Source organism: Nicotiana attenuata, chromosome 7 (genome assembly GCF_001879085.1).
Source record: "Nicotiana attenuata strain UT chromosome 7, NIATTr2, whole genome shotgun sequence".
Lineage (NCBI taxonomy): Eukaryota > Viridiplantae > Streptophyta > Magnoliopsida > Solanales > Solanaceae > Nicotiana > Nicotiana attenuata.
In genome coordinates, this window is record NC_031995.1 from 75,309,103 (window position 1) to 75,318,756 (window position 9,654).

The window sequence follows — 9,654 nt, forward strand, 5'->3', positions numbered from 1 at the left end:
ACAACCAGCAGGCAGGCCTGATTCGGACTTCTTATCTAAGCTACATAATGAATCTGGTTCTGAGTCAAATCCCCTACCTTAGGATTTTTATAATACAGACTTTAACTGTGTTTGAGTCGTGCTATTTATATGTATTATTTGCGGAGGATTGTATAAGCCTTCTAATGGCTTACATGTTTCCCCCTTGAATGTAGTCCTATGTGTTTTTGTATGTCGCCTTAGCCTTTTTACCTTTAAACCTAAGAGTCAGCCTAGATCCTCCCTCTTATAAGAATAGTAGTCCTAAAATTCCTCCGGGATTGATAGGAATGGGACGAGTAATAGCACGCCATAGAGTTCGAGACCAATCCGCGCTTTAAATACCTTTACAGGGTGGGGAGGGTAGATATGGATATGATGAACGGTGCGCTAATACCACGTGTAGCCCCCCTTTTGAGGAGTGATTACCGGGTATTGCATTGATGTGATCCATATTACAAACAAACCTAGGACCCCCTTTGCATTCATCAGCATGCTTAGTTATAACTCTTTCAAAACTTTATTTTATTTAATCATTTTCAAACACGTGTGTATTTAAAATCCCATCTTATTTAAGCCTTGTTTGTTTACTTGTTAATTGCACAAATTCACGAAGAATTATCTGGCCGGGAACCATACTAGTGGATCCTGAGGGGTGCCTAACATCTTACCCTTGGGATAATTTCAAGCCCTTACCCTATCTTTGGTTATCAAACGTAGTTGTAGTTGAACCCTATATGTGCCCTAACGCACCTTAAAATCGTTAGGTGGCGACTCTTCAAAACTGCAAAACCCCTTTCCCAAAAGGAAAGATTTGTCCCAACCAAAATGTCATAAACCCGATTCCGCGAAGGAAAAAGGGGGCGCGACACACACTCGACAAGCTGGGTGGCAAGGCAAGCTCATAAGCCACCTCCCCAATCCTCCGAAGCACCTCAAAACGCCCAATGAACCGAGGACTCAATTTACCCTTCTTCCCAAATCTCATAACACCCTTCATGGGTTAAACCTTCAGTAGAACCTTCTCCCCAACCATATAGGACTCATCACGGACCTTCCTGTCAGCATAACTCTTGTCTCGACTGCGCTGTACGAAGCCTCTCCTGAATCACTTTCACGTTGTCCAAAGCATCCTGCACTAAGCCGTACCCAAAAGCCTGGCCTCACCCAGTTCGAAGCATCCAACTGGAGATCTACACCGGCTCCAATATAGAGCCTCATATGGAGCCATCTGAATACTCGACTGGTAGCTGTTGTTATAAGCAAACTCCACGAGCGGTAGAAACTGATCCCATGAACCACCAATGTCAATCACACAAGTGCGCAACATGTCCTCCAATATCTGAATAGTGCGCTCGGACTGCCCGTCCGTCTAAGGGTGAAAAGCTGTGCTCAACTCGACCTGAGTACCCAACTCTCTCTGCACGGCCCTCCAAAGCTGCAAAGTAAACTGAGTGCCTCTATCTGAAATGATGGAAACTGGGACTCATGCAAACGAACAATCTCTCGGATATAGATCTCTGCCAACCGCTCTGAAGAATAGGTAGTACCGATAGGAATGAAGTGCACGGACTTGGTCAGCTGATTCAATATCACCCAAATAGCATCGAACTTCTTGAAAGTCCGTGGGAGCCCAACTACAATGTCCATGGTGATCTGCTCCCACTTCCACTCCGGAATATCCATCTGCTGAAGCAAGCCACCCGGTCTCTGATGCTCATATTTCACCTGCTGACAATTGAGACACCGAGATACAAATCCCACAATGTCTTTCTTCATCCTCCTCCACCAATAATGCTGTCTCAGATCCTGATACATCTTCGCGGCACCCGGATGGATGGAATACCGCGAGCTATGGGCCTCCTCCAGAATCAATTCTCGAAGCCCATCAACATTGGGTACACAAATCCGGCCCTGCATCCTCAACACCCCATCATCACCAATGGTCACATCTCTGGTATCGTCGTGCTGAACTCTGTCCTTAAGGACAAGAAAGTGAGGATCATCATATTGGCGCTCTCTGATGTGATCAAATAAGGAAGACCGAGAAATCACACAAGCCAATACCTGATTGGGCTCCGAAATATCCAACCTCACGAACCCATTGGCCAAGGCCTGAACATCAACTGCAAGAGGTCTCTCCCCAACAGGAATAAATGCAAGACTGCCCATACTCACCGCTTTCCGGCTCAAAGCATCGGCCACTACATTGGCCTTCCCCGGATGGTACAAAATAGTAATATCATAGTCCTTTAGCAGCTCCAACCATCTCCGCTACCTCAAATTGAGATCCTTCTGCTTGAACAAGTGCTGGAGGATACGATGATCAGTAAACACCTCGCAAGACACACCATACAAATAATGCCTCCAAATCTTCAACGCGTGAACAATGGCAGCCAACTCAAGATCATGAACAGGGTAGTTTTTCTCACGGGGCTTCAACTGACGAGAAGCATAAGCAATAACTCTACCCTCCTGCATCAACACACATCTAATACCTACTCTCGAAGCATCACAATACACTGTATATGAACCTGAAGCTGATGGAAAAACTAACACTGGAGTCGTGGTCAAGGCAGTCTTGAGCTTCTGAAAGCTCGCCTCACACTCATCCGACCACTGGAATGGAGCACCCTTCTGAGTCAACTTGGTCAAGGGTGATGCAATAGATGAATATCCCTGAACGAACCGACGGTAATAACCCGCCAAACCAAGAAAACTGCGAATCTCTGTGGCTGAGGTCGGCCTGGGCCAACTCTGAACCGCCTCTATCTTCTTCGGATCAACCTGAATACCCTCGCTGGACACCTCGTGCCCCAAGAAAGCCACTGAACTGAGCCTAAACTCACATTTGGAGAACTTTGGATAAAGCTTCTCCTCCCTCAATCTCTACAACACAACTCGCAAATGTTTCGCGTGCTCCTCCCGAATACGCGAGTATACCAGAATATCATATATGAAAATAATAATGAATGAGTCGAGACAAGGCCGGAACACGCTGTTCATCAAATGCATGAACGCTGCGGGGGCACTAGTCAGCGTAAAAGACATCACAAGGAACTCATAGTGACCATATCGGGTCCTGAAAATTGTCTTATGAATATCCGAGTCCCTGATCTTCAGCTGGTGATACCCTAAACGGAGATCAATCTTGGAAAACACCCTCGCTCCCTGAAGCTGGTCGAACAAATCATCAATGCGAGGCAGGGGATACTTGTTCTTAATTGTAACCTGTTCAACTGCCTGTAATCAATGCACATCCTCATAGTGCCATCTTTTTTCTTCACGAACAGAACAGGCGCACCCTACGACAAAACACTAGGCCGAATGAACCCCTTATCAAGGAGTTCTTGAAGCTGCTCCTTCAACTCCTTCAACTCCTCTAGTGCCATATGATACGGTGGAATAGAAATGGGCCAAGTGCCCGGCACCAGGTCAATACCAAAATCAATATCCCTGTCCGATGGCATGCCCGACAGGTCTGCAGGAAAAACATTGGGAAAATCCCTCACAACTGGAACGGAATCAATGTTGGGAGTCTCTACACTAACATCCCTCACAAACGCCGAGTATGAAAGACAACCTTTCTCAACCATCCGCTGGGCCTTCAAGAACGAAACCACCCTACTAGGGACAAAATCAGTCGAACCTCGCCACTAAATCCGTGGCACACCTGGTATAGCCAACGTCACTATCTTAGAGTGACAGTCCAGAATAGCACGACACGGCGATAACCAATCCATGCCCAAGATCACATCAAAATCCACCATACAGAGTAACAATATGTCCACTCGGGTCTCCAGACCCCCAATGGTCACCACACACGATCGGTACACACGGTCCACAATAATAGTATCGCCCATCGGAGTAGATACATGAACAGATGAAACAAGAGACTCACGGGGCGTATCCCAATAACGGGCAAAATATGATGACACATATGAAAAAGTTGAACCAGGATCAAATAACACAAAGGCATCTCTGTGGCAGACTGAGACAATACGTGTAATCACCGCATCTGAAGCAATAGCATCAGGTCTAGCTAGGAGTGCATAAAAACGGGCCTGGCCACCACCGGATCGACCTCCCCCTCTTGGGCGACCCCTAGATGACTGTCCTCCACCCCTAGCTGGGTGGGTGGGTTGTGAAGTAACTGGTGCTGAAGTAGATGGCTGACTCCTCTATTGAGATGGACCCCCAAGACGACGAGGATACCGACTCCACATATGTCCCAACTCCCCACACTCATAACAACTCCCTGGTGCTAGAGACGTGGACTGAAGGGAACCCCTAGCACCAGAATGACTAGCAGATGCACCTAACATAGAAGAGCCCTGAAATGATGGAGCACGGGACGAACTCTGGGCTGGGAGGGCACTAAGTGATGAATGACCCTGCTGAGAACTGTGAGGACCATGGCCCGATGATGCCCTACGATAACCTTGGCGGGCTGACTGAGCATGCCTGAATGGGCGGCCTCTGCCGTGCTGAAACTAACCTCTTGAAGGAGAACCCTCAAAACTACCAGATCCCCGAGGCCGCTTGGCCTCCCTCTCCTCTCGCTCCTGGCGACGAACTGACTCAATCTTGCGAGCGATATCAACAACCTCCTCAAAAGTAGCACCTAACACCCTCTCNCCTCTCAAAAGTAGCACTACACCTCTCCCTGGTCATGAGAATCCGAAGCTGATATGTGAGGCCATCAACGAACCTCCTGATCCTCTCTCTATCCGTAGAAACCAACCAAATAGCATGACGAGATAACTCTGAGAACCTCATTTCATACTTCGTCACAGTCATATCTCCCTGTCGAAACTGCTCGAACTGCCTGTGCAGCTCCACCCTGTGGGACTGTGGCACATACTTCTTCAAAAAGAGAACGGAGAACTGCTTCCAGGTAAGGGGCACCGCACCAACAGGCCTACGCCTCTCATAAGCCTCTCACCAAGTGAAGGCAGCTCCAGTAAACTGCAAAGTAGTAAAGGCGACCCTGTTGGTCTCCAGAATACCTGCGGTGCGAAGAATCCTCTGGCACCTGTCCAAGAAACCCTGGGCATCCTCACCCTCTGCACCACCGAAAGTCGGAGGCTGAAGTCTACCAAACCTCTACAATCTGCGCTGCTCATCCTCTGGCATAACTGGAGCTACATAACCCTGAGCAGCTGCCACCAGCTGGACTGGTGGTGCCTCCAGTTTCTGCAATCCCTGAACAAACTGCTCGGGTGTGCGGGCGGCGGGAGTCTGAGTGCCTCCCCCGGCCTGAGAAGTGGCTGAGGTAGTAGAAACTGCGACCGCCTGAGCAAGACTAGTGCACATGGTCAAGATCTGAGCCAAGGTCTCCTGAAAACCCAGAATGACAATAGGCATAGTCAGTGCCTGAGCTGGTGCTGCTGGAGCATCCACAACTGTGATCTGATCCTGAATTGGGGCTGCTGGTGGATCTGTAGGTGCTGCCCTACCTGCTGTGCGGGCTACACCCCTGCCCCTACCACGGCCTCGACCGCGTCCTCAGCCTCTAGTGGCCCCAGCTAGTGGTACTGGTGGTCATCCATCCTGACCAGTAGCACGTGTCCTCACCGTCTGTGAGAGAATAGAATTATAGAAGTTTAGTACTAGAATCAACAGATTCGCACGACTGGAATTCAAGAATATGAAGTTTTCCTAAAGGTTCTGCAGCCTCCCGAGGATAAATACAGACGTCTCCGTACCAATCCACGAGATTCTATTAAACCTGCTCATGACTCGTGAGACCTCTGTAACCTAGACTCTGATACCAACTTGTCACGACCCTAAAACGAACCCGGTCATGATAGCGCCTATTGTAAACTAGGCCAGCCGACACAAACCCCGAACTAACCTGAAATTCATTATAACACATTTAAAGTCAATAATTAACTAGAAATCCCATAATATAAGTCAAGATAGACAATGTGGAAAACAAAACAAAGCCCGATATCGGGGTGTCACCAGTCATGAGCAACTACAACTCGTCTAGGAATACAAGACTAAATAAGATAAGAAGGAGAAGCACTGGGCTGCGAATGCCAAGCAGCTACCTAGTCAACTCCGAAAGCTTGCTAGATGACAACTCAGCACTCGCTAGCATGACCCAAGACTCGTGGATCTGCACACAGAGTGCAGGGAGTCATATGAGTACACCAACTCAGTAAGTAATAAAAGTAAATGCAGCTGAGCAGTAGTTTAAAACCCTTTTTTAAACACTTTTCAATAGTTTCAAACGAGTGTTAAAAACAGTGAGAAAAAGGATAGAAACGTAAAACAGCCCCTCGGGTAAAACATGTACCATAATCTCCCCTAGGTCAAAATATCAATAGAACCAGCCCTTCGGGCTATCTCATAATCACTCGTATCAGCCCCTCGGGCAATAACATGAAACGACAATAGCCCCTCGGGCAATATCACATCTCACACTGGGTACCCGTGCTCACTGGGGGTGTACAAACTCCGGGAGGGGCTCCATGCACCCTAAGCGCTATAACAAGCCATCTCGTGGCATAATCAAACAGGCCCTCGACCTCATAACAATCACAAGCCACCTCGTGGCATATTCAGGTCCTCGACCTCTCATATATCACAAATCAGTACCACATGCTGCGGCGCATAGCCCAATCTCATAACATCCTCACAACATAGGCCCTCAGCCTCACCCAGTCAAAACTCACTCAAGCCCCTCGGGCTGACAGTAAAACAAGTGCTCGGCTAAAAATATCATTTTTGAAATCAAGAGGAGTGAATAAAAGCTAGTTATGAAAGCAGTAAAAACATACCATGACTGAGTGGAAATATCAAACCGAAACAAGTAGTAAAAGCCCCTAAGGGTGCAAACAATCGGCACAAGTCCCAAACACGGCATTTAGCCCCAAACACAATAACACTTTCCAAAATATAACAATATCAAATAGTTTCCAAGTAAATACGCGACTTAATAGTCGTACGGAACGGACAAAGTCACAATCCCCAACGGTGCACGATCCCACGCTCATCACCTAGCGTGTGCGTCACCTCAAAATAGTACCACGATGTGAAATCCGGGGTTTCATACCCTCAGGACAACATTTACGATCATTACGTACCTCAATCCGATCCAAACTCTAGCCCGCGATGCTCTTGCCCCTCGAATTGGCCTCAACTCGCGTCGAATCTACCCAAAATCAGAATCATAACATTAGAATATGCTAAGGGAACAAAGCCCATGCTAAAATAATCAAATTGAATCAAGAAACCCGAAATTGGCCAAACCCGACCCCCAGGCCCACGTCTTGGAATCCGACAAAATTAACATCAATGGAATCCTTATCCTCCCACGAGTTCATGCATACCAAATTTACCAAAATCCAACCATAAATGACCCCCCAAATTCCTAATTTTAGGTCTCCAATTACAAGCCCTAGTTCTTCAATTTCAACCACTAATTTTCCATAAATTACAAGCCTAACCCGTGAAATAACACCATAGAAACGAGTTTTATGTTCAAAAATCTTACCTCAACGAAGTTCCCTTGAATTCCCTCTTCAAAATCTCCCAAAAAGCTCAAAAATCAACTTAAAAATGGTGAAGAAGAGCTGAAAATCGCGAAGGGCCAAATATATATGTTCTGCCCCAGCTAAGCCGCTTCTGCTGTACAAAATCTCGCACCTACGGACTCGCACCTGCGGTCCCAGGTGCGCACCTGTGCAAAATCACTTATCCTCCCATCTCGCACCTGCGCTATCGCAGGTGCGCCCAAAGCTCCGCATATGTGGCTGTCGATGCCCCCTTTTTCCTTAAAGGCGAAATCGAATTTACGACATTTGGGCGGACAACTCTATTCCTTTTGGGAATTTGGGTTTTGGAGGTTGAAGATTCGCCACCTAATGATTAAGTGCATTAGGACACTAAAAGGTTTTTTTGAGTTGGAAAACCAGAGTTTGGGAAAGGGCTTGAAATTATCTCGAGGGGAAGGTGTTAGGCACCCCTCAAGATCCACTAGTGTGGTTCACGGCCATGTTATAATTGTGACTTCCAGTACAAGTAACAAATAAGCGAATAAAGGCTCAAATATGACGGATTAAAATTTGCAGATAAGCTAAAGTTTGAAGAAAACAGAAAGGGCTCGAATTTTTTTTTTTTTGAGGAAAAACAGCTTGAAAAATTCTAAAAAATGACATAATAAACAAATAAAGGGAAGGGGGTCCTAGGTTTACAAATAATATGGATCACATCAATGCAATACCCAGTAATCACTCCTCTAAAGAGGGGCTACATGTGGTATTAGCGCACCGGTCATCATATCCATATCTTCCCTTTCCCACCCCGTTTAGGTATTAAAGCACGGAATAGTATCGTTGCTTATTGCATGCTATTACCCGTCCCAATCCTATCAGTCCCAGAGGCATTTGGGACTACTAATCCTAAGGGGAGGGAGTGGGGCTTTTCAGAGTTTAAAAGGATAAAAGTCTAAAGCGACAAGAAAAACACATAAGCAATTAAGGGGAAACAAATAGCAGTTAAATGCTCAAACGGGCCTCCTCATTTAAAGAAATAGATTGTTTTGCATGACTTACAAATACTGGTTAGGTCTTTAATTAAACTTAACGTAGGAAGGGTGGCTGATTTAGCACATATTTTCAGATAAGAAGTCCGAATTAGACCTGCCTGCTGGTTGTAATTATTAAAGACTGGCAAAGTTGATTAATTACCTAAAGGTTTGCCTAGATGAGGCCTGCAATCGAGGTATCTAACATTTGCAGAAGGCATATTGGTTTAAAGAAAGATTACTGATTTAAGAGACAACAAAATCTGCAGGTATTAAACGACATTCACTACTGATTTCAGACTTGTAAACGAGCTAGACGATTCAGATTCAATTAGTTATCCCTATAGGCATGCTTTCTAAACGTGATTGATTTAGGACGTTTGTAAGAGTGAATGGATCCTATAGGCATGGTAGCTAGAGTGCATTTGTTATTTTAACCTATAGACTGTTTGCCTAAGGTGGGTATGCAAAAGTACACAAGCTTATAGGCATGATTTCTAATGCGGTAATGAATAACTTATAGACAGGATTTCTATATGCAATAATGAACAACTTATAGGCAGGATTTCTATATGCAATAATGAACAATTTATAGACAGGATTTCTATGTGCAATGAATGAACTTTGTAGGCATGATTTCTAGTGCAGCAATGAACAAATCGTGATTGCAGGAGCAGACCTAAAGCATGATGTCTACCCCATATGCATAATATGAGAGTCCCTCCCCCATTTTTTTTTACTATACGCCCCCTAGTTATTACAAATAATTACAACTGAATGAATCCAAAAAAAAACAAATAAATAAAATACATCAGAAATTAAAATTCCAACCAAGGAGAGCCTAATTTAGACTCCTAGTTTGACATATGGAATAAACCAACTTCCAAGGACCAGATTTTCCAAAGCCTTTCTCTTATTTGGGATGTGTCAAAGTTCCAAGGAGTTTCATAAACTCCAGGCAATGCTTACACTCCAAATATCATTGTAGAAATATAGTGCAGTGTGGAAGGGCCAACCCTCAAATGTCCAAGTTCAGAGGGAACTCAAGGTCCCAAGGAAAGGCTCATAGGAGGGGGGCAAAACTTAGAGACTAGGAGTAA